We start from the raw sequence: 24,643 nt of genomic DNA on the forward strand, positions 1-24,643 counted from the left end.
GCCACGGCAATCAGGATTCTGTCTCTTTCTACCTTAACTGCTTTTGCCATTTTCGCTCTTTCCCTCCTTGCATCCACATATCCTCCCTAAATTCTTACTTCATGGGGATTTTTTTCATTATGCATTAGTACTTTATGCCTTTATTTCTTTTCAAGTGTTATTCTTGTAGACTAGATTGTTCTATATCACCTTCTTATTTATACAGAAAATTCTGTCTTATATCTCAGTATCCAACTTAAGCATCATATTCTCCCCGAAGCAAAACTTTTCCTAACCTTATTCCTTCTAAACAGAGTTGTTATTTTTGTATTTTGCACCACCCTGTTATCTTGAGCAAGGCAAAACGTGGGGCTTATACTGTGCGAGAACTGTCTTCATTTCTGCTTCCGAATGAGACTGTGACCTCTCACATGTCAAAGACCACGTTTAACCACCTTCATTTCCTTGGTGCCTACAATAGTGCACACAGCAGTGCTCAGTAAACATTTCCTCAGTGAATGATTGAATCGTTTATGAGCAGAGGATTTTCAGCTTGGGGAAGCCCCTAAACATCAATAGTATGGCCTTACTGATGCTATCAACAAGACCCATACAGGTTCTTAAATAGGGGATGATTCCATTTTAGGTTACTTATAAAGAAAATATTCATGGGAAGTAGGAGGGTATCGGTTGTAAGGGTGGAGCTTCTCCCCAGAGGGATACAAACTCATACTTCTATAGTAGCCCCTTGGGATCCCAGCATCTTTAAATTCAATACGTTTCTGCAAAGAAAGATCCTGGGTGAGATCTGGGCTGGAGACTGTCGTGTGTACATTGTGCCTTGGCTGGGCCCCATGCTATTTGATAACCTGAGATTTCATATGAAACAATATCGGAAGAGCTGCTGGAGCCCTGGAAGTTCTAGAAGACCAGAACAAATTAAAAAATAATAATAATTTTAATATCACCTACAGCTCTAATCTGCCCCCAATACGATGTGGTCCAGTAACAACGAAGGCAAATGATTTACGTCAAGGACCAGAACCCACGCTACAAGCAGAGAAACTGGAGAGGTTCTAGAGAACAACCAAAAAGTACAAAGACAAAGGAAAGTAGGTCTATGGGAGTTCTGTAAAAGATGCTAAGAGGGAAGAGATGGTCTAACAGGCTCCCTGGGAAATGTCGATGAGCAAATGTCAGTGATGGTTAGGTTTCTAAGCCATAAAGAGGAGATTCAAGGTGGGTAGGAATATAGCAATTTTTTTCCAATTAGTGGTTCTAGGATTCTGAGTTTTGCTTGTCAGGGGATGTGAGTATTGTTTGGGGGAATATGGTAAAGCCAACATTCTGGTCTCCAAGGATATCCAGGGAGGGTTTTTATTTTCCTGACTTCTCACATCTTTGTGGGACCAAGTGATGAATGCAGGCCAATGCAATGTGAACAGAATTTGCAGGTGTCGCTCTCAGGCAAGATGGTTAACTACCTAATGTGCCTTCTCCATACTCTCTCCTGCTTCTACAGCCACTGGAGTGGCCCTCGGTTAAAGCTGGAGACATCTCAAGATGGGAGAAGCCTAGATCCCCATGTCACGGCTTGAAGGAGAGCCACCAGGAAAGCTACCAGAAGAGAAATATCTATATTGGTCTTAGCTTGTGGGATAAACTAACTTTTATTGGATTAATCATTTGAGATTTGAGGTTGTTCCTTACAACTTATTAATTCAGGGCAGGAGGGTAGATTTCCAGGAAATTTTCAAGGGGCCACCAAGTCTCAGCCTAAATTAGCATTTTAGGCAGGGCACAAGCAGGATAGGAAGAGTTCTGGGTGGTCTCGGGGCAAATAAAAATGTAGGAGAGATCTTGGCCAACAGTCCTTTTCTTCCATTGATTTTTGCTGGGGGCAGCAGCCTTCGACTCATTGATTTTAGCTGCTGATTAAGTCATGCTCTCCAGCCTGTCAGCAGTCACTTCATTTCCTTTCATCTCATGTTTTCACCTGCTTGAAGCTCCACAACAATCAGAATGTTGATTTCACAACTGAACATTCACCGGGTCTTTAAAAATGGCTCCCTTCCCTGCACGGCAGTTTTCAGCCCAGACTCTCCCTCTCTCCTCCAAGACAATTGTTCTCAGGGCTGATGCCTGCTAGGCACAGGAAAATGCTTAAAGCCAGAGCAGCTGGTCTTCACAGAGGTTACAGCAGGGCAGAGTTCCACCTGGAGGAAGCTGGAGATCAACTGGGAGTTACCTCAAGACCAAAATGCTCCTTTCTCTTCCGCAGAACAAGCTGTGAAGATACCCAAGACCCAAAGTGAGATTTACAGCAAACAGGAACTAAAGAGCAGACGGCAGGTGGTAGCTCAGATGCCAAAGCAAGCCTCATTGCAGTTGAAGAGGGGGCACAAAAATAGAATCGAATGTGGCCGGGAGTGCTTAGAGTGGGAAAGAAGATTCAAAGCCTCGGGACAGCTCTGTAAGGGAGAGAAGGCGTGGAAATATTCTCCTCGCTCACTCGCTTGCTCTCTCTTTCTCTCTCACGTCTGCGGTTGCTTAAACAAATAAACAAAACAAGATGGCTGCTGATGGATGGTTGTCTCCTGCACACCGGCAGAAACACCTTTGTGCTAGGGTTGCCCAGCTGAACACATGCCACAGCTGAGCCGTCTGCCGAGCAGGCCTCACACCACTGCTGATCAATCTGCACATGCCAATTACGTGATGTGGCGTGGGCTGGGAGGAGCTTGCACAGGTGAGGGGGCTTGGTGCAGGGATGAAATCGCTCCTGGGGTTCTCTGTGCCCCTGCTATCCTCCTTGTCTCTGCTAGGAGAGAGTGAGGGGACAGCGAGGGCTGCTAGCACCAACCACTTTATATATAGTGCCCCATTAGACAACGTTTGGTGCCACCACCATCTGCCTCTGAGAAGGGCCAACACAATCCAAACGTGAAAGCTTAGGACAGACAGAAGATTGGTTCCTGTTTGTGGCAAATGCAAATTCTGTCACCAGGCTGGAGAAAAGCTGGCCACTGTCCAGCCTTCTTAGGATTTGTGATGGGGATAGACATTCATTTTTGTGCCCTTTCTTTTCTTCTTCCCTAGGATGATATGCACAGCAGAAGCTTAACTCTGCACAGCGGGCTGGACTCTGCTATCCTCAAGGAGGTCAACTCCCTTGGCAGCCCAGCCCCAGACATACTGATGGTGGTGTGGGTAGGGGAGTAGCCAGCTTAGCACTTGTGTGTGTGTGTGTGTGTGTGTGGTGTTTGTCAACACATCTTCTCAATTTCTTGTTACCAGTTCGAGTAGCCGTCTGAGGTGCTCCTAGGGAAAGCTGGCAGGACCTGGCACATGAGGGAAGCCCCAGTGTCTAGATGGCAGTGGATGGAGTGAAGAGATCGTGGAAAGCCTGGGTTACGCTCATGGGCCCACAGAGTAGCACACTCAGTGCATTTCTAGGATTCTTGTCTTCTCTCCAAACCAAAGCCTGCATAGCAACGGCAGAGGTCCTCTTGTCCTTCCCAAACCCAGCTCATCTTTCCTCTCCGTAAGCATTGGTGCATGCATCTTACTTACCAGCAGGCCAGAGTCTAGCTTGCTCTCCCTTCATAATCTCTCCCATCACCTTAGCCAGAGGACCCTCTTCCTTCCCTCTATGGACTTTATTGTGTGAATATCTCATAGAATTCTGCTGCACATGATATGGTTTGTGAAAGCCACTAGATAATGAGTCCAGTGAGTTCAAGTCCCTGTCTTGCACATTTCGGTGTTCCTGCACAGTGCCGATAATAGTGCTTTCAACTACTGGGCTTGAAATATATATTCACTAAAATGAGGGAGTTCTCAGGAAGTGGCAACTTGAAGATTTGCCCCCGCAAAGTATATGGCTCAGAAAAAAATATTAGCAACAAAGACCCTTACATGTATGCCACACTCCCTGCTTTCAAAGCTTCCTCAAGAACCAGGAAGTCCCGTTGACTGATCAGTCTCTCAGTGCTTCCCTGACCATTGCCCTCCTGCTGTGAAGCCATTGGAAACTTCCCTCACTTGCTATTATTTGTCACAGGCCTCAAAGCCAGAATCAGTCATTGCTAAGTTTTGGTTTTCAGGCTCATGCAGAAGCATTTTCATTTGTGTCCTTTTTTATCTGACTCTTTAAACTAATCCTTCTTGACTTCAGATCTTTGCACAAACTTCCCGTGTCATCACTGGGGAGCTGTGGGCCCAGAGCAAAGGTAGGAGGCAAAAAGCGCCAAATCTGCACGTTTTATTTCATTGGTACATGTATTTAATCCATCTGCAAACTATTCATTGGATAGCATTGTAGGCTCCCCTCTCTGGGAACACTAAGGTATGTGTATTCAACAGTGGAAAATAAACAGAAGATTTTATTACATAGTGCCACTGCCGCTCCTGGCATGAGGAATTTGTGCACCTGCATTTTTAAAATGTTTCAAAGTTTTTCCCCTTGGTGGATTCCGTGGTAACACACATTAGCTTCCCGGCTGTCACAGCCTGGTTCTTGTAGCTCCTGTGACTTCTGCCCATATCATCCAGACATCATTGTTTTCAGAGCAGATAGCAAACATGCGTGATGACTGCCCCTGTAAGCCTTTGAGAGTGCAGGTTCCTCTTTTGTCCTGATAAACACCTTCCTCCTAAGAATTAGCAAAACTGGAGTGGTGTAATCCCAAATTCTAGAGGTAGAGGACAGATTATCAGGGGAGGAATAAAAGTCAGGGTTTATCCCCAAAAGATGTGGGAATGGTTTTAGAGACAAAAGCTGAGTTGATCCCTTCTGCCATGCTCTTTGCCTTGTAGTCTGCTGTTTCTTAAGCACAGAAGCAAGTCACTTGCAGCTCTTCACTGAGGTTCTTCAGCAAATAAGGCAACTCAGCATGATCCAGCTAGAACTGAGATGCCCCATTAGTGCTGGAACCTGGCTCCACGGAGCTTCAGGTTTGGAGAATGGTATAGAGGCATTGGGAGGGGAGAGCACTATTACTTGGAATGGGACACAGCATCTTGGCTTTCTTTTATCTCTTCTTTTCTCTCTCTCTCTCTTTTCCTTTTTTTTTTTTTTTTTTTTTGCAATGATTCTGATTTTGCAGGTGTCTAAAGTCAGCTTTGTGAGCACAGTGCTAACTAAACAATTTCCCCTGCGATCTCTGTAATCTCCTGGAAATGTTCATTGATTCCTTCCAATGTCCCCCATCACAGCCCAGAAGACTGGCAATTTCAAGTCATCTTAGGCATGTTAACACTTTCTTAAAGTCATATTGCAGCATATTGTACACTTCTCCCTCAAACAGTGGGTCTCAGAGGAAGATGATAATGACCCACTGCTACATCAACTTGATCATTAGAGTTTCTGTCTCTCTAAGCAACATCAGGCAGATAACTTGATCTAAAGAATATTTATTTATCTGTCCAATGCTGCAAATGGAGACAGAGAGAGCTCCACTGATAGAATCGCTGGGTGTGAAATCTTCATTGTTCAGTGTCATCAAGAGCAGTGGAATGCTTGTTTCATTTAAATAATACTGAGTTTTCAAACACTACACACCATCTGCCTTGGGAGCTGCCTGGCCCAGGCACAGAATTTAATGTATGTGGCATTTTGAATGGTTTAAATGCAAGCTTGTTCTGGTTTTAGTCCAAGGGGTGGTAGTGAAGTCGTAGGCAGTGTTTTCACTGCTGAGGCTCAAGTTCTTCATTCTTGCTGTAGATGAGGCTTTCGTTGGCCAACTGTCCGTCTCTGAGCTTGATGGTCCAGGAAAATAATTTTTCCAAGAACATATTTTTTTTTTTTCTGGGAGAACAGGACGTTTCTTGCTTTGATAGCCTCTGTGATTTTGTATACTGATGCTTATAGTCAAGTCCTAGGTTTAAATTCTGGGAAAGATTTCGCAAAGAATCCCCTAAAACTTTTGAACCAGGTTCTCTGCTTAGTCCTGCCTTCCATGAATGTATGGACCTTTGTCTAAAAGGAAAGACTCTTTGAATTGCAACTAAAACCAAATCAATCTCTCTCTCTTTCTCTCTCTCTCTCTCTCTCTCTCTCTCACACACACACACACACACACACACGCACGAGTTTATTTGGAGAGAAATCAGAGACTTATTTTGACAGAGACCTCTTGTGCCCAGGTTGCTCGTGAATGTTATTTTGCGTAAAGAATACTAGAAGTAGACTGAGTAACAACACAGGAAGTAAGTGCCACATTCAGCTGTGTTGTATAGTAAGCAGCATTCGATAAATACACCTTGTCTTGGATTCAATATTGCTTAGGCCCTGTCCACAGTTTTAGGCAAAGAAACTATTTGGACTGATTATTTCAACAATTCAAAGTAAGGATACTGTATTATTGTAAGAAACTCTAACTCTTCAAATTAACAACCCTACAATTTCAGCACCTTAACAGAATAAAGGTCTACTGTCTCTTCCTACCACTGTTGTAATGTATGTTGGGAGTAGTGTAAGGCTCTGCACCATGAAGTCATTCAGGGATTCAGCCTCCCTCTATCTTTTGTCACCTTCATCTTTACCATGCCATCACCAAGGTGACCACAGAAAACTGAGAAAGAAATAGAATGTTTCTTTCTTACAAGGAACCTGTAGGCTCACTCTTACTGTCTTGGTCCCAAAACGCCTCCTCAATACAAAAAGACTAGATATGTAATCTGGGACCAGTCTTTGCCACAGATGCCATTGTCTTCATTATGTAGATAGTTCGTGTAAAAATATCTAGCTGCAATCATAGGGAATTGTTCCAGTTTCCTCCATCTCATCATGTCTTGGAGCTGGTAGAAGGAACACTTACAGAACCCCCTTCCTGAGGTGTTTCTTCATGAGTACTAAGCCAGTGTCCTCCAAGAAGCAATGGCCTCATGGGGAGTGGTTGTGAACGGAGCTGATGATGCCACCATGGCACTCATACCTGAGGTGTTCTTCAGTCAGTTTCAGTGACTACAGTCTGGTTTAGTTCGTTCGTTCTTTTCTTTTTCTTTCTTTCTTTCTTTCTTTCTTTCTTTCTTTCTTTCTTTCTTTCTTTCTTTCTTTTTCTTTCTTTCTTTCTTTCTCTCTCTTTCTTTCCTTTTCTTTTTCTTTCTTCTCTCTTTCTTTCTCTCTCTCTCTCTTTCTTTTCTTTCTTTCTTTCTTTTAGAGTCTTGCTCTGTCACTCAGGCTGGAATGCAGTGGTGCGACCTCGGCTCGCTGCAACCTCCATCTCCCAGGTTCAAGAGATTCTCCTGCCTCAGCCTCCTGATTAGCTGGGATTACAGGTGCCCACCACCATGCCCAGCTAATTTTTTGTATTTTTAGTAGACATAGGGTTTCACTGTGTTAGCCAGGATGATCTCGATCTCCAGACTTCATGATCTGCCTGCCTTGGCCTCCCAAAGTGCTGGGATTACAGGCATGAGACACTGTGCCTGGCCTAGTTATTCTTTATAGCAGCAGGACTTCTTTCACTTGCAACCTGAAAAAGAATGTATAAAATATCAAACCTAGGCCATAAATATTGTTTTATCTTCTTTAAATAATAAATAAGTTAGTAAATCCTAATTTATAATAATTTTATAATAAATTAGTAAATTACCATTTCCTAATTTGTTATTTATCATAAATTAGTAAAACTTATAATAAACTAATTTATAAAAAATTGTTATAAATTTCTTACATGAATTGTTATACAATAGTACAAATTTGTTATATAATATTCTTATACTACTTATACTAATTTCTTATTTATAATAATTTCTTATACAGTCTTTATATATTTATGCTAAAATAAAATATTGTATTCTAGTGTTAAAGGTGCTGTGTTCTGAATTTATAGCCACATGCAGTACCAAATTCATTGCTCATTGTGTAAGCACTTGAACTTGTCTCTGACCTAACTGCTCCTAACACAATGCTTCTGACCTACTGGGCCTACGTTGTCAGAAGTGTTCATAAATGTTTTTCAGTCATTTTGAACTTATATTTTGACTTGTCCTATTTTCAAAATTGTAATAGAAAACAATAGAACAACGGGATTACTTCAAAAATTTTGCTAAAGGGGATTTGAACCACTTAGAGTAAAAGCTACCTGGTTCATGATTTTTCTAGGTGTATGGGTTTATATGCAGCAACTTCCTTTGTGACAGAGATAAATTTGGTGTCATCTTTGTCTCTATTCTAAATGTGCTATACAAACAGGGGCTTGCTCCTCAGGAGAATAACCAAGCCGAGGATGTCATGTTCCATTTTTGTGATGAAATGCAGATTGGTCATTAAAAGGCAAATTCTTTATTTCCAAAAGCTGAATTTAAATGATTCTGTAAAATATTTCAGCCAATGAAATTTAGGCCTCTGTCAAAAAAAGAAGAATTTAAGAAAACGCTCTGGAACTTAGCCAGAGTATTTAATTTGGTTTCAAAATGCATACATTTTCTTTGACTTCATGATCTTGCCTTACAGTATTTTGTTATCTAGAGGCTTGCAGACAAATGTCAATAGCCTTGTGGAGTTCAGTATTACTGCCTGCGTGGTTTGCCTGATTTACTTCTGTGGCTCTTGGTTAGTTAAGCATAACCTGTGTGGGTTCTGGCTGTTCCAATAGAGAAAGGTTGTATACGCCAGGAACGGTGCTGCCACTCTGCACACTGCGGGTGCGCTTATCATCACTCTGGCCAGGATCCTCCTCCACTTTCCAGCCCTTTCTTCATCTTCCTTAAAATAATTTGTGGGGGATGACAGAGATGCCCTCTTCCTCTCCAATATTTCTATCAATTTAGGCTGATTTTTTCCATCTGGACTCTGCTTAGGAGGTTTTAGGTTTTGAGGGGGTTTAAAGATTCTTCCAGGACTCGTCAACTAGTCCTGGAAAACTTCAGTTTGGGGAAACCTCTTCCATCAGTTCCTCGCAAATGTCTAAGCACGAAAATCTCACTTGACTCCCTGTTCACCTGGCTCAGATGAGTCACCATGGAGTTGGGTTGCTGCTGTGGACTAGCCACTGAGAATTGGATGAATGAAATTCTCTAACTCCATTCAATGTAGCTGCTCTCAAATAACCAAAAGCTCTTATTGGAGTAGTAGCCATGTGCAAAGGGAGATTCTCCTTCCTGAAGCTGCCAGACCTGCAGGAAGAAGCAATAAAGGCAGCGACCTATGAGAAACAGTCCCTTTCTTTCCTGTGGGGTGCTGAAGAGGCAGGCATCACACCTAATACCTTTCAAGTTGTTTTGCTATCAACTCCAGTATGGCTTTGGAAAATTCAATTTCAACCTGTCCTGCACATTTCTCACCCTCAAGACTGTGAGTGGAGAAGGATTCATAGTGACGATGGTTGAGGTGGAAGGGGCTGACAAAGGTGGTTGCTGCATGTCCAGGTCTCCTCAATGCCGAGGAATGCAGATGCAGCATTTGTTAAACCAATGTGGTGGCCTCCAGGGCACCCACCAGTCCATGCCATGGTTCTGCATAAAAGCCCATGGGGAGACAGGCAGCAGCGATCCGGACACTGGAGGGTCACACTCTCTCAAAGTGAGGTTGTGTGGCTCACCCTGGATGGGAACTCAGATGAGGAAAAACACTAAATGACATTCACAACCCAAAGTGATTCCATTTCATCATTTTGTACACATACATTCATGATGTGCTATATGTTATATATAATTTACTAAAGCATGCTTTTAAAAATAGATTTGAGGAGCATGGAGACCCCAGAAGTGTATGTTATTGTACTGGGCTTGAGTTTCTCTTTCCCTCCCACAGGGGACCTCTGAGGGTCTATTTGAGGGCATGAATATGGAAAATTCAGCTTCAGCTCCTCCACCCCACTCCCCTAACAGCACTGCAGAACTGTGCTAGGCTCTTGTGGTTTGGAAAGAACAGATGCAAGAGACAAAATAAGTATAAAAGGAATTTGGGGAATGGGTCCTAAAAATCACCGTGTTTCCTATCACTCTCAGAAAATGCATCTATTTTCAGGGGGTACTGTACATCTGTGTGGCTCTAAACCACCAATTATTTTTCCAAGCAACATAATTATAGCTTTCTTCTGAAAATGCCAAACACTCAAATGAAATACAGCTTCAGAAATTTTCACTTAAGCTAATTTGTTCCAATTATTCAGACCTGCTTTGCACCCCCTCCCCCAACATATAAAAGGCAAGTTCTGTTTTTATCATCCTGTTCACTATTTCCAGATAAATAAAGAGACAGAAAAGAAGGAAGGAAGGAAGGAAGGAAGGAAGGAAGGAAGGAAGGAAGGAAGGAAGGAAGGAAGGAAGGAGGGAGGGAAGGGAGGGAAGGAGGGAGGAAGGGAGGGAAGGCGGGAGGGCAGGAAAGAAACCACCTGAATTCTATATATCTTATTAGAATACAATCACCCAGGACAGGAAATATAACTGAAGAAGGCAAGGAGAATACTGTCCCATCATATATCTGCTCCCCTTTGTCTGTTTGGGCATTGGAAGGTCACAGATATCACTGGCCTTCCTGTTGAGCCACTCTGAATGTAATCTGTTGGGTTGGGTTTGCTGAATGTACATGCAAGTCAAAGATTGTGAGCATGGATTATTTATAAGATGTTCACTTCCAATTAGTGCGGCTTAAAATGTGAGCTTCAACTTGGCAAGCAGCAGCAGCAGCAGCCTGTTCTGAGGTTGGGCAGGTCTAGGGGTAAGCAAGCCTCTTGCTGAGCAATGGTGTGAGCTAGTGGCTAAAATAACATTTGGGAGTAGCCCTGTTTTGAGACAGATTCTTATTTCAGATAAACAGTCCTGTAAGTGACATGATAAAATACATATAAAGGTACATTTTCCAAGGGCTGACTGGGGAGCAATGCATTCAGGTTCAGAGATTGTTAGGTCATTTTGACCCATTACTCCTTAAGTACCCACTTGGCAAATTGAAGTCTCATTTAGGACCCATGTCCGCCTGGATGGAAACCCTATTCTCTACCTGATGGAGACTCAGAGGTGGCTTCTAATTCCAAGATCTGGTATGAAGGAACAGCTTCTGAGAAAATCAGTTTAATTTACCCATTTTTTTAACCAAATCTAATTAACCAAATTTAATTAACCCATTTGCTGAGGTCAATGAATCCCTTGTTAACCTGACTCAGAAGGAGGCTGGAAAGGAGGACCTTTTAAGCTAAGCTTCCTAATAGGCCCCATGCCTCAGGAAGCCGCAAACTCATCAGAGACAGGGCACCAGGTGCATGCTCTGAGCCTGCTGACTCTGTCCTGGAAGACTGCAAGGCGCCAACCTGAACAGAGACCAGGATCAGAAGTGTGACCAGAACTCTAATCTCTCCTGAAGTTATTAAGAACCTGACTTTGTTATCCAGCCTCAAACAGAGTGGATTTCCAGAATCCTGACATGTTCCATTGAAACTGTGGCCGGACACTTCAACACCGAACAGAAATGATTGGGGGATGATGTACACTGTCAATTAGCCAACCTGCTGCTCCATGTTACCTGGGGCCTCCTTCTCGGTCAACAGTATTGGCGAGGCAGCCATAAAGACCCAAAGCTATGATTCTCTTGCCTGAAGTTTAGTGTCAGTGCAATGAACTGACAAACTCAGTCTGTTTTGTAGTTGCCAGGAGTCACTGTCATAAAACTCCCCTTCATCTGGCATTGGCCGAAAGCCCCATCAGCTGACACAGCCAAGAAGGTTTGAACATCATGAAAGAGGGTGCCTTTTCCTCCCTTGCAGTGGTGTCTCCTTCGCAGTTCTTTACCCTGGCTGTGTTTTCTGACCCTTGAGGGACAGTTAACATGCTAAGCCGGTCTTTGTCTGGAGGGTGGGTCCTTTTCCTTCCTGAATGCAAAGCTTGTACTCAGGAAGTAAAGAATGGGCAAAACCTCTGTAGACATACAGAGAGAAGAGGCTAAATAGGCACTCTCTGCAGTCAGAGAACATTCTGTCAGGACTTGGGAGCTCCAGAGGGCACAGGTATCAGGAAACCACAGAGGTCTTTTCTTCTCGAGTCAAAAGATGGTGAGATCAGCTCAGGACTGGCCTGGCCAAGTGAAAAGATATGGAGACATCACACATTACTGCATGCAATGAGCTCAAAATCTAAGGTTGAGAGAGGAGGGGTTCACAGCAGCGTGAGATGCACTTCCTCTCACTAAAAGCTGCCGCTTCCAATCAGACCCTCCATGTCGGTGACCTTGAGGTAAAAGAGCAGAAATACAAAGTGAAGCATTTCTACTGCTTGAAAGGAATACATTTTGCAAGCCCCTTCGATCTTTTGTAGGAAGACTGTGCGGAATGCTAGATGAACAATTTTATTCCTGATCCACCAAAAAGGGAAGGAAAAAAAAGCAACTGAGCCTTATAGGAAGGATTTCTGCAGATCAACGTCAGTGGGAAGACTTGGGTCAGATTTACAACAGGAGCGGAGCTCTTTCTTTATTATTTTAAGTCCTTTTCAAAGAATTTTCCTAGGACTTTAGAAAAACTCAATGGAAGACATTACTTATTTGCTTATGGGTGAAGATGGCACTTTTTCTAAGAAATATATATATACATGTATTTCTAAGTAATATATATATTTCTCTATATAAATTTCTAATAGAAATTTACATATAATTATAATAATATGGATGGAGATGGCACTTTGTTTTCTAAGAAATATATATTTCTAAGTACTATATATGTGTGTTTATTCTTTTAATATATAAATATATATTATATAGATTATATTAGAAATATATATGCATATGATTATATAAATTTCTAAGTAATATAGTAATATATATTACTTAGAAATATAAGTAACTTATATATAATACAATTATGTATTTCTAATATATATTACTTAGAAATTTATATAATACAATTATATATAATATATAACACCAAACAGAATATATAATACATATTATATATATAAAATATATAATAAATTTAATGTAATATATAAAATTATGTATGTTTATATGTAATATGTGTGTGTGTGTATATATATATATATATATATGTACACAAAAACAGAATTTGGCATTACTTAGCATGGAAAATATAATATTTTGGGGGTGTTTTCCTAAAAATGACCTAGCCTTTCAAATATAAAGCATCCTTTTTTTAAAATGTCTTAAGTTTTAGCAATCTCCCTCATTTTTTTTCTGACAAATGCCTCCAAATAACTTAGTCCTCAGTCTAAAGCCAAAGCGATTCTGGTGTACCAGTATTGAAATACTTCCATGTTATGACTGAATGGATAAAGGGGCACTCCCTGTGGCTCCTCATTGAATGTCCCCTAGAGGGTCAGCAAGGCCAATAATTTGTTTGTGAAACAAATATACATTACTACAACTGGGGATAAGAAAGAGTACATGCCACAGATTTTGCTCTCAGGAGTGATTGGTTTAGTTAGTGAAATAAGACCAACACGCACGGAAGGGTTGATGATGCCAGAATCTCCCACACTTTGCCAGCCACAGGGAAGTCAAATCAGCATTGACTTTGCTGTTCAAATCAGCATCAGACCAGTCACTTTTAGAAGTGATGCCATGGGAGGCAATTAAACCCAGGAAAATGCTGAGCACTAGAATGACCTTGCAGGAAAGGGCTTTAGAGATAGATCCAGTCTTCACCTGATGGTGCCAGGGCCAGAACAGAGGCCCATGAGGGTAAGCACAAGCTGAGCACCACAGAACTTGTAGGTAACAGAGCTTGGCTCAAGTGCACACTTCCTGACTCCAATTTCACGCTCCCATTCAAGGTGAGAGTGAAAAGTATTTTCCCCCTGGTTTTCCCCAGTGATATTCCCCTATGCACCAGCAGAGCATGAGGGTATGAGACAGAAGAGGCACATCCTAGCCCTGGCTTTCCCATTGACTAGCCACATGTGTTTAAGCAAGTCACAAAACTTCTCCAGATTTCAGACTCCTCATCTGTAAAAAAAAAAAAGTCATTAGATTCGTCTATTGCTCTCCATGCTTCACCAAAGTTCCCTTGCATAGGAAAGTGGAATGGATGATGCTTAGGGTAGGAGTTTGGTGATGTGGCAATAAGTGACCCGTGCAAGTGAGAAATGCACTTAAAGTATTGAATTTGTCTGTCTTAATAATTTGTGTGGCTTCTACATTTTAGTTAGTAATATGTCTGTGTTTGCTTTTGGGTGAAAATACTGTTTGAAATGTCTTACTATCAATGAAAGTTGGTTCACCAAAGAGGGCCTTTGTTTTCCCTGGGGTACAAGGACTACAAAGTTTTCTGAGGCCACCCCCAGGCCCCACTCATTGATTTCATGTCTTCTGTTTGTGTTTTTCATTTTATCACACCCTCCTATTCCTGCTTCCCAGAATATAAGTACTTCTCCCTCCACAGTGTTTAACCTTCCTCAATAATGCCTGGCTATGTGAAGATGGAAAGGTGAGGGAAAAGTAGCACCATAAGCAGAGTCTAGAAAGGCACACAGACATTTAACAGATGGAAACAGGAGGGCTGCCGTTCTAGAAAGGTATGGGGAGTGCTCATCAGCCTGGCTTCCGCTAGAGATCTACTTTGGTGTCTAGCCAAATTTTGATCCTTTGCCTTAAATCTTTTCTGGAAAGAGATGGGCTATGAATAAATATTTGGATTTGGGAGGAATTAGTTTAAACATCTCTGAAAACAGCACATCACCTCTTCTTCAAATACAAATCTTTTGAGTACCTAAGAGTGGATTTTCCTTCTCTGAAGTAAAGACCAAAGCAAATGCTTAACTTTGCCTTGGCTCTCTGCTTGTGGCTCCCATCACCTCTGGAACTATGGGGCGACTGGGAGTGGAAAGCATAAAGCTGGGGGTGCAAAGAGGGATGGTTCTCACCCAGTCTCTGGGCATTTGTCAGCAGAGAGGGAGGTCAGCCAAGTTCCTCATCTGCTACAGCAGCAAAGGCATTCTCCCCAGTGACTTTTCCAGATGGAAAAGTGCTCTGAGCTTTTGACCATTTCCCAGAGGATAAAGGGAATTTGATGAGGAGAGGCTTTTGCTCTTCGAGGCAATTGCGCCTGCATGAATCGAGCTGTTGGTTGGCATCTCCAAGCAACTTGCACATAGTAGGCACATGATAATGATTTGTCAGATGCACAAATTAATGTCATTCTTCCACCAAAGAAGAAAAGATGGCAAGTAGCTTACGGAAAAGAACATTCCGTTACAACACAGCAGCTCAGCCCAGGTTTAGTGTTCAAGCCTATATTTAGTGAATAACAGATTAACCTAGAAGAGGATGGAATTATTGTGTAACCAAATGATTTCAACTCTAGCTGCATGTTAGAATCACCTGGTAAGCTTTTGAAAAATGCTGATGCCCCACTCAAGAGTAATTGAATCAGAAACTCTGGGGAGAACCCCAGGCATTGGTATTTATTTGTAATTTCCCAGGTGATGCTGGTGCACAATGAGACTGAATGACTCATCTCTCCAGGCAGGTGGAGTGATTTACCCAGGATCCCACCAGATGGGTGTGGGGCCGGGAAGAGAATCCAGGTCTCCCCATCCAACCCTGTGCTCTTTCCCACACACCACATCGACTCTCCTTTGGCCCTGTGGCCTGTGGGATAACTTGCACTTTTCCACTGGGAAAAGGGAGCTGAAGTTGACCCACTAACCCCCTGGAAACAAGTGCCTTGGTGCCATGGGAATTTTCCTGGTCCTGTTTGTGGAAATGCTCCAACCTTGAATGTTTTTCCAGTAAGGATATTATGAGCAGGGTCCCTTTGGTGACTATCTATAAGCATTATTTCTAAGGCATGGGAAGATTCTAGCCCCAAAATATCCCCTTTGCCTTCAATTACTTATGCTGCAAGGCATGTTATGTTTTAGGAGGTTAAGAGATATTAGTTATTAGAACATAAATAAAGCTGTGAGTAGCCCCTTCTCTCTTGCTAGTCTAAATGGAGAGTTGGAGGTTTAAGTACCTAGCACAGTGCTTAGCTTTAAGTTTCACAATACTTACATGGCAACTACCTCTTATTACATTCTTGCTATGTTTGAATAAACCATGCTGGGCCTTATGTACATTCTCTAATTTAATTATCACCCAAATCTTAGGAGGAAGTTTATATTCTTGTATTGTAATGAAGACACTGAGGGTCACATTCTAATTATGATGCCTATAGACTTAAATGAAACTGGAATATCCTATTAGCTCTATCTAACCCCTTCTGCTTTATGTACGAGGGAAATGGGGCCTAGAAAGGTGCTGTGATTTTCTCTGGGAATATATAACATGTTCAATTATTTATCAGTGGTTCATGTCATAATTAATGTATCAGTTCCTCTCAAAATTAGAAAAGGAAAGGCCTTTGAGTCTCTCCGTTTGGTGTTCAAATCCTGATCTGGTTATTTTCTGGCTGTGAAAAAAAGTTACTTAACTTGAAAGAGCTCCATCTTTGGAAGGAAAGAAGGAAAGTAGGGGAAGAAAAAGAAGAGAGAGGGAGGAAAAGAAAGAGGAAGGGAAAATGCAGAGAAGAAGGAAAAGAAAAAGAAAAAAGAAAGGGAGAGAAAGGACCATTCTCTACACAAGGCAGGGACAGAGGAGACATGATGAGGAAATGGTTGGTGGGGCCACTGAAGCTCAGAGGGCACTTGGTGTTCTTTCTAAAGGGTACTTTCTTAAATCCAAGATTCCAAGCAGAAGTCCAGAACCTGCTGCAGGAAGTGGGAGAAGGCTTGAAACTGGGATAAACAGAAGGAGGAAGAGTGTAAGTGAGTTTCTACAGAAACAGGGCAAGGGAAGAGCTGAATTCGTTCCAGAGAAATTCAGGTACAAGAAAGATGTGAAAAGAAAACACCAATGATGGGTCCATGAAGGCTCTGAATGGCTTCCCTATAGGAGTGAAGCAAAGGACATTGTAGGAATCTGAGGCAAGAAACAATATATTCCACCAGATGAATGTACCCCCAAATGTCTTTGAAGTCCAACCCCCACCAAAAAAAAGTCCGTCGTGGACTATAGCTTTTGAAGGAAAAACTGGTCAAAATGAATCAAAGGAAGTGATAAATCTGTCAGTGACCCTCTCCTGAAACAAAGCACATGAAGCTTAATGAATGCATTTAGCTACCTGACCAGAGGAACCTGGTAGTCAGGCCCACCTCCAGGGCCTCACCTAGTTCTGGAGTTCTTTGAAGATGAAAAGCACTTTTAAGTGCTGACTCGGACGATGACCATGAATGCTGTTAACTCCATGGGGAAAGAAATAAAAACACATATTAAATGTGTTATAATACTTACAGGCACCCTTTGAAGGCAGTGTCCTCTAAACATAGGAAGGCATACATATGTAAGGAAGTAGAGAAAAATGAGAAGGGGTGAGGGAGGTGGAGAGGCATGGGCAGGCCCCATAGGAGCACTCTCTAATGCCACACACTGGACAGGGTGACAAAGAAGGCTTTCGGCAGGAGGAGGAGGGAAGAGTGGGAGAGAGGACACTAAAAATGTGAAATGTCAAGTGCCGGGAACTGAGAAGAGAAAACTAAGGCCACTCTGAGACTGGGCCATGTGAGAAGAAAAGAACTGTGTCACAGTGAGGTAGAAGTCGTTAAGTCTAGAGAAGGGACATTACCCATATTTAAAGGCATCGAGCACCAAGTCTTAACTACTGGCTTGGGAAAACAATGAAAGAGGACGTGAACAAGAAATTCTCAAAAAGCAGAACGGCACTCCCAGACGAGAAATTCTGGAAAAGTCTAATGCTGTTCCTGAATGGCCTTTCTCTCCCTGTCTTTCTCTCTCCTGTCTCTGTGTGTCTCTGCTCCCTCTCTGTCACTCATCAAAGTTAGCTGAAATGATAATAGGCAATACTCGAAAATGAGAAAAAGCAAAAAATGCCATCTGGAACCTGTTTACATGAACCATGTGTATTTCTTCTCTTTTTTTTTACCCCCATTTAGGGAGATTTCTAAGGTAGCAGATGGACCATTCAAAGACTTAGAAAATGAGGCCAAACAGATGAATAAATGGTGAGAATGGTGAGTCTTACTTTTAAACGGAATTCGTAATTTCTTTCTTTTTTAATTAAATGTAATTTTTTTGAGACAGTCTCACTGTGTTGCCCCAGCTGGAGTGCAGTGATGCAATCACAGCTCACTGCAGCCTCAACCTTCTGTGTTCAAGCATTCCTCCTGCCTCAGCCTCCCAAGTAGCTGGAACTACAGACACGTGCCACCATGCCCGGCTTTTATTTTCTGGTAGAGACAGGGTCTCACTGTGTTGCCCAGGCTAATTTCTTTCTTTTAATTGTTTGATTCAAGAACATAAGAGCATATCTGAAGTTTACTCATAAATTTGGGAAGTCTTTCATGACATCTGGCTAACCCCTTAGAGGGGAGCAAGAAGCGGCCACATGGCACGGTAAAAGAATGTGCAAGTGGCGCCCCCAAGCTTCAGCTGCTTTGATTTGCTCCTCTGGGGACATTCAGCATTGGCCTGTTACCAGACTCTGGGGTTCAATTTTCCCATTTGTGTCAGAACTATGGGATCTCAAAGACTGGACTCAAGAAACCTCCTTTTCTAAACTGGCATAGCACCAAGACCTTGTGAATACAATTTTGGAGCTTTGGCATTTTCATTACTTCCTGATACCTGTTTCAAAAAAAAAAAAAAAAAACAACCAAAACAAAAAATGTTTTCCAGGTATCAGCTGGAAATAGAAATCTGGGAGAAATAGAATCACTTGTACTTAAGCTTTCCTTTTGCTAACTTCCTGGTCAAGACATGGTTGACTTTGATGCTTCTTTTTAGGCAGCCCCAGTATAGTTTGTTGGTACGAAGTATGTTCAAGGTACCTTTCCTATTCTACCCTAATAAAGCGAGCGGATGGGACCACCTCTCAAGTGTTCCTGGGCTACCTCTTCCTGTGTACCTTGGACATTTCCATTGGGAAGGCCTCAGAGCATGGTGAGGCTAAGACCTGGGTGTGGTCTAGGTCCTCTCATGCGTCAGCCGTGTGGCTGGGGCAGGTGTTACTCTTCTTTTTTTTTTTTTAAGACGGAGTTTCGCTCTTGTTACCCAGGCTGGAGTGCAATGGCGCGATCTCTGCTCACCGCAACCTCCGCCCCCTGGGTTCAGGCAATTCTCCTGCCCTTAGCCTCCTGAGTAGCTGGGATTACAGGCACGCGCCACCGTGCCCAGCTAATTTTTTGTAATTTTTAGTAGAGACGGGGTTTCACTATGTTGACCAGGATGGTCTCGATCTGTTGACCTCGTGATCCACCCGCCTCGGCCTCCCAAAGTGCTGGGATTACAGGCTTGAGCCACCGCGCCCGGCCGGTGTTACTCTTCTTGTGCCTCAGTTTTCTCATCTATGAAACAATCATAATAAGTGTGCTTCAGAGAGTTATGTTAGATAAAATAGTACATAAAAAAAAAACAGCACTATGTCTGATATAAAGTGAAATCAATAAATGTAAAGTATGATCGTAATGTCATTGATACAGTTACCAGGAACTTATAATATAATGAGTACCCGCAAATTAAATGCTGCTCACTGCTCTGGTTGTTTATGACTCAGATGTTTTTTCCACTCCCTTTTTGATTCTTATTGCTGGGTAGTTTTTTAAAGTAAAATATGACAAGCTGAATATTGTTTAATGATAACAGTTAATTCAGGATAATTATTTTTTCTCTTTTTTTTAACACTTTAATTCATTCAACCTACCTTTATATTGGGGTCTTCAGGGTTAATTAGGAGCAACTTTGTACTTGGATAGTTGGTTAATCACCAAGAAAACATTGAAAGAAAGCTACTCATATGCTTTTCATCTTAGCATCCAATTCCCAGGAAGCCTGGAAAAAACCATTTTACTTGTCTAAGGCCACCTACAGTATTAGGTAATTATTAAAGCTGATTGTGTATCAGACCTGAATACAGTGCTGCAGAACTGTGCTCCCCTCGTGCTCCCCTCACGGCAAATGAATCAGAGACGCAGCCATGTATTTTTGAAGAGTAAATCTTTGTGCTAATTAATTATATCAATATCAACATGTTGATATTGATATAATTAGCACAGTGGATGACACTGATATAATTAGTGCAAATATTTACTCTTCAAAAATAAGTGGCAGTGCATATGCATATAATAACTTTAAAAGAAATATTGAGCAGTTTAGCATCACTTTCTTTGAGGAGTTTACAAAATACATAAATAGCAAAGAATTAAAACTCAAACTCCATTGAGAGCTTTGATAGCATCGTTGAGCAAAATTGAAGGGGTTTATGCAGTCAGAGTAACCCCATAAATATATCCTGACGGGGCATTTTTTTTGCCCAAATAGAAGTGATTCTCCAAGCAGGTATCAATAGGCCTAAAACGAAGAGATATGCCAAATTCTGTAATTGAATTGAAATTAAATAGTTCCCTGTCTCTTTCTTTATTCTGGTTCATGTTCAGCTAATCTAAAACCACAATTATTTTATTTTTAAATGAAACAGAATCAGGTAAAAGCAAGAATGTTGGGGTACAAGACAGAAAATATATTCAGGTGTCCTTGTCCCCAGTGTCTTTTATGTAGAAAGACCATGAGCCTGCTCCATCTATTGAGGCATCGTCTCTCTTTTGTTTGAAAATGTAGACTCTACACCACATCACATAATTGTATGTGGTACCATAAGAAGAGAGGTGGCATGGTGCCTAATGGTTCCATTGGCACTCTGCTGTCAGGAGCTGAGGAGAACCAACTTTCCCACTGTGTTTGTGATGGGAGATATTAATCTCAACCAATTTCTTATTTCTTTATTTCTGAGAACAGGCTAATTGAGTTTCACATTCTCTTACCATTACAACTATATTTACCACCCCATCTCAGCACATATGCACAGAAACACACACATACAGGTCTGCACGTGCAAATAGATACGCATCACACACAAAACAAAACATAACTGTGACTTCCAATGAACCCACTGGTAAGCACGAAAGATACAGGCCAGAAGACTTTTAAAATATCTTGCATTTACAAAACACTGTGCTTACTGGCAAACGTCGGAAAAGTAAAAATGGCTTCATGGACTGACAGAAAGGGACATTAGTTATTTTAACCCTCTTTTCCTCTGAGCACTAACTTCTGTAATGGAGCATCCCAGATGTTTTGCTTCTTAGTGCCTCTTTGGATGTGAAGATTGCACAGCAGGAGGCAACATCTGGGGGAGAAAGGAGAGATTGTGTGAGAGACAGGATATTGGTGCGCACCCGGTTGTGATTCTTGGATGTGTTTCAGAGATTTTTTTTTTTTAAGGCAGCCTCCATTGTAGATTATCAGTTATAATTAACTTCTGGGTATAATAGCAGAAGAGTATTTCAATATACCAGTTTTCTAGAGAAAAGGGATTTTTCTTGCATTCATGCAGATTTAGAATTTCAGCTGTAGCTTGACCTCCTTACCACAAACCATATTGTTTTGTAACCTCTTAATACATAAAACTGCTTTGGTCCTTCAGAGAAAAATGTCATTTTTACCATAATGAGAGAAACTAGAAAGTCTCAGCATCTCATGGATGGGGGTTTTGAGGTTCAATCCTGAAGCTTATGACTGTCTCATTTCATTCTGACATCATAATTGAGGCTAATCTCCACTGATTTTTCCCTACATTCATTCTTGCTTTCAAGTTTAATCATCCACTGCAATTTGGACATAACAGCAGTGGAATGGGTGTTTTCTGAAAGACACACATTGGAATCATTTTGCATTGTAGCTTCAATTCATGACGTTTTGCTAAGCAGGTATCCAAAGGCACACACTGAAACCATTTTGCCAGTATACTCTTGCCTTTTAATAGCTTCCTAACAGGGTATCTGAAGAAATACTCTGGAAACATTTTGCCCTCCGAATTTTATGTTGTAATGACATCAAAACGTCATAAAGCAATTACTTTCCCAAGCACAAGATGATCTTTACAAGTTGCTTTCTCCATAGGCTCATTAACTCCTTTCTCTCTTGAATATCTTATTTGTTTCAAAAAATGTTTAATATTAATTGAGAGGCTTCATTTAGAACTGAATAACATTTATTTAGCACAATCTCTCTCTCTCTCTCTCTCAACCAAATTGGACTAAGTTGACAGAACCCTATATTTATAGATACACACATACCTTCTGACTTCTCCAGTTAAGATTCTAAGTGGAATTGATCTGCTACAAAGCAAAAATCAGCATGGTGGATTGCTTTGGAGTCAAAGGAAACTGCAGATAGTGGCTGCGTCCTTGGCAGCGAGCACATCCCAAAGTTTCTGCACTGCCTGAAACATGAGGCTAGGTACTCATTACGGGGTCTGGAAGAAATGTGAGATGCTTCACGGGAGAAGTTCTACATGGCAACACAATCATCTGATTCCCACCACACTTAGTTCTAATGATTGAGATCTGCCAGATATATTTCTCCAAATGAAAATGCCAAATTGAGGGAAGAAACAATTGACGCATTGGGTTCAGTTGTTCTGTGATATAGAACGTGGTTTGCAGCTATACCCCCCTGAAACATCGGCAGGAAGAGTGAAAGCTTACGTTTTCCTCTGGGCCATTTGAAATAAGTAAAGAATAACCACCAACCTCTGCCACCTTTTCCAGTATAAACACTAAAACAAATGTGCTTGTCTCACATGGGCCAGATAATATTCATAACTTAACCTTTAACTCTGAGCACATTCTTATCTGGATAATGGGAGGGTTGGAAATGAGCTCAACGAATTTGCACAACACAATGCCAAGGATGTCATGGCCTCTCTACTCAAATCAAGAGATAAGGTGGCCTCTGACTTTACAGACTGTCTGTCCATGACTAAACAACATAGCCCTGTTTCAGCCAAATACTTTTTTTTCTGTTTTAAGCATCCTCAAAGGTGACCCATAGAGTTCTAGCAACCAGTTTGATCATAGAAAAGAGGCAGAATGATTGGTTCAGATGTCTAAAAGTAAAGCTAAAACTGGGAGGAGCTACTTGGTTAATAATAAATAACAAGAAAGATAGATGAATAAAAATGAGCATCTTAATGATTTACCATTGCTATGAAACCAATAGGCTGGTAATCCAATCCGATATCCGCAAATTTGTATAATCCTCAGGGCAAAACAATTTAATGGGCTGTCTCTTTTATAGTTACAAAAGGCCTTTCATGTGATCAATTATACATAAGAGTACAATAAATGTAACTTTCTTCATACTAATCACATCTAACTTAAATTCTCTTGTTGGTCTTTGGAGTGTATGTGGCATTCCCAATAAAGTTTTTAGTTCTGACTCTTACCAAAAGTTAATCTGCCCAAAACTTCCAAATAAATCTTCAGTATGAGGGCCTTTTTTTTCCCCCACACTAAATAAAACTCTTCAAACAATACAGTTTGTTAGGAAACTGCCACCTCCTCCTGTTCTGGCCCCTTCCTCGACACAACAATCCCGCTGCCTCTATAAGCCAGTGGGCAGTGGGGGGTTGGTTTGATTGTTTCTCTTCTGTTTGGTTTTGTTTGTATTTTGTTGAAAAGGCAGCCTAACACTGTGTTAACACTGTCACCTGAGGCTAACAAAACTTGGCTAAGAGATGGAGATTTCCAGTCCTCACTCCAGTGACAGGTCCCAGGAGGCACTCAGACCCTCCCAGATTCATATAAAGTCTAAATTCCCATCTGTTTTATTATATGTTTAATTGGTTTGCTCCTCTATGGTACAGGAAAGTAAAATGAAACCCCTCATTATGTGCCACTTAAGTTGGGGTAAAGGTCACATTGACTCTCAAAGTAGTGTGAAAAATAAGAAATGACTAAACTCCCCCCCATCCATTGCCTTAGTCAATCAGTTGATGCCTGACTCTGAGGTGGTTGATTCAATAAATGGGTTGTTTAGCCACTACTAAGTACCAGAAACTGTTCTAGATGCTGTAGATACAGTCATAAGAAAGAATTAACTCTGTATCTGCTTCTAAGAGTAGAATGGACTTAAACACATCCCCAGTTCCTACACACACAATATACAATTCATTTCAAGATGTGAAGCATCTCAGGACATAAAGTATAGGACTGAGGAAAAGAATAGAAAACAGCAGTGGGAACTTTTCTGCAAGCATCCAAGAAGAAAAGGAAAGGTTTCTCAGAAAGGAGATTTCTTAAGGTCCTACTTGGGGGATTACTTAGTCCCTAGAGGACACTTTTGGGACTGAGAAAGTTACATGTATGTGAACATTTAGGAAAATTCAGGCCTAGCTGCTAATATAAAAGGTGGGAGAGTTTGTGTGGTTGTATGTGTGTCGTTTGCCCAAGAGTGCCTAAGAAAACATATTCTGAAAGCTCACTTGTGCCTGCTCCATGATTTTGGCCTTTCAAGTGTGGTTTACTAAAGAAATCAGGCACAGTACAGCAAATTGGAAAAATGAGCTGGAACATCATAATCTACTTCAGCTAGAGCAAAGAAAAAGACATCTGGTAGACCACTTGGAAGCCAGCCAATGATGAAGACTTCAATTAAAATAAAGAACATGTCCTCAGGAGAGCATCTCTGAGCTCAAGAAGTTATAAGTCCAGTGAGCTACTTGAAAGCCAACTACCAGAAAAATCCATTTTCAAATAAAACAATCAAAGTGAGCAGGCTTTAAATTCTTCCAAGAAACCTCTTTCTGCATGTACTGTCCTAACTAATGATTTAATAGGAGGTGGGGGGGGGGGCGCTACTCAATGCTGGAAATAA

General features: G+C 41.5%; 1 long non-coding RNA gene across 1 annotated transcript in view; it reads left to right on the forward strand.

Annotated features, from left to right (window-relative positions):
- The window catches only part of LOC144578868 (uncharacterized), a 223,959-nt gene extending 205,740 nt beyond the window's left edge, over positions 1 to 18,219 (forward strand). Inside the window, exon 3 of the long non-coding RNA XR_013525321.1 lies at positions 17,866 to 18,219. This is a non-coding gene — a long non-coding RNA (uncharacterized LOC144578868). The remainder of the gene's footprint in view (positions 1 to 17,865) is intronic.
- The last annotated feature ends 6,424 nt before the right edge of the window (positions 18,220 to 24,643 follow it).

This window comes from Callithrix jacchus, chromosome 13 (assembly GCF_049354715.1).
Source record: "Callithrix jacchus isolate 240 chromosome 13, calJac240_pri, whole genome shotgun sequence".
Lineage (NCBI taxonomy): Eukaryota > Metazoa > Chordata > Mammalia > Primates > Cebidae > Callithrix > Callithrix jacchus.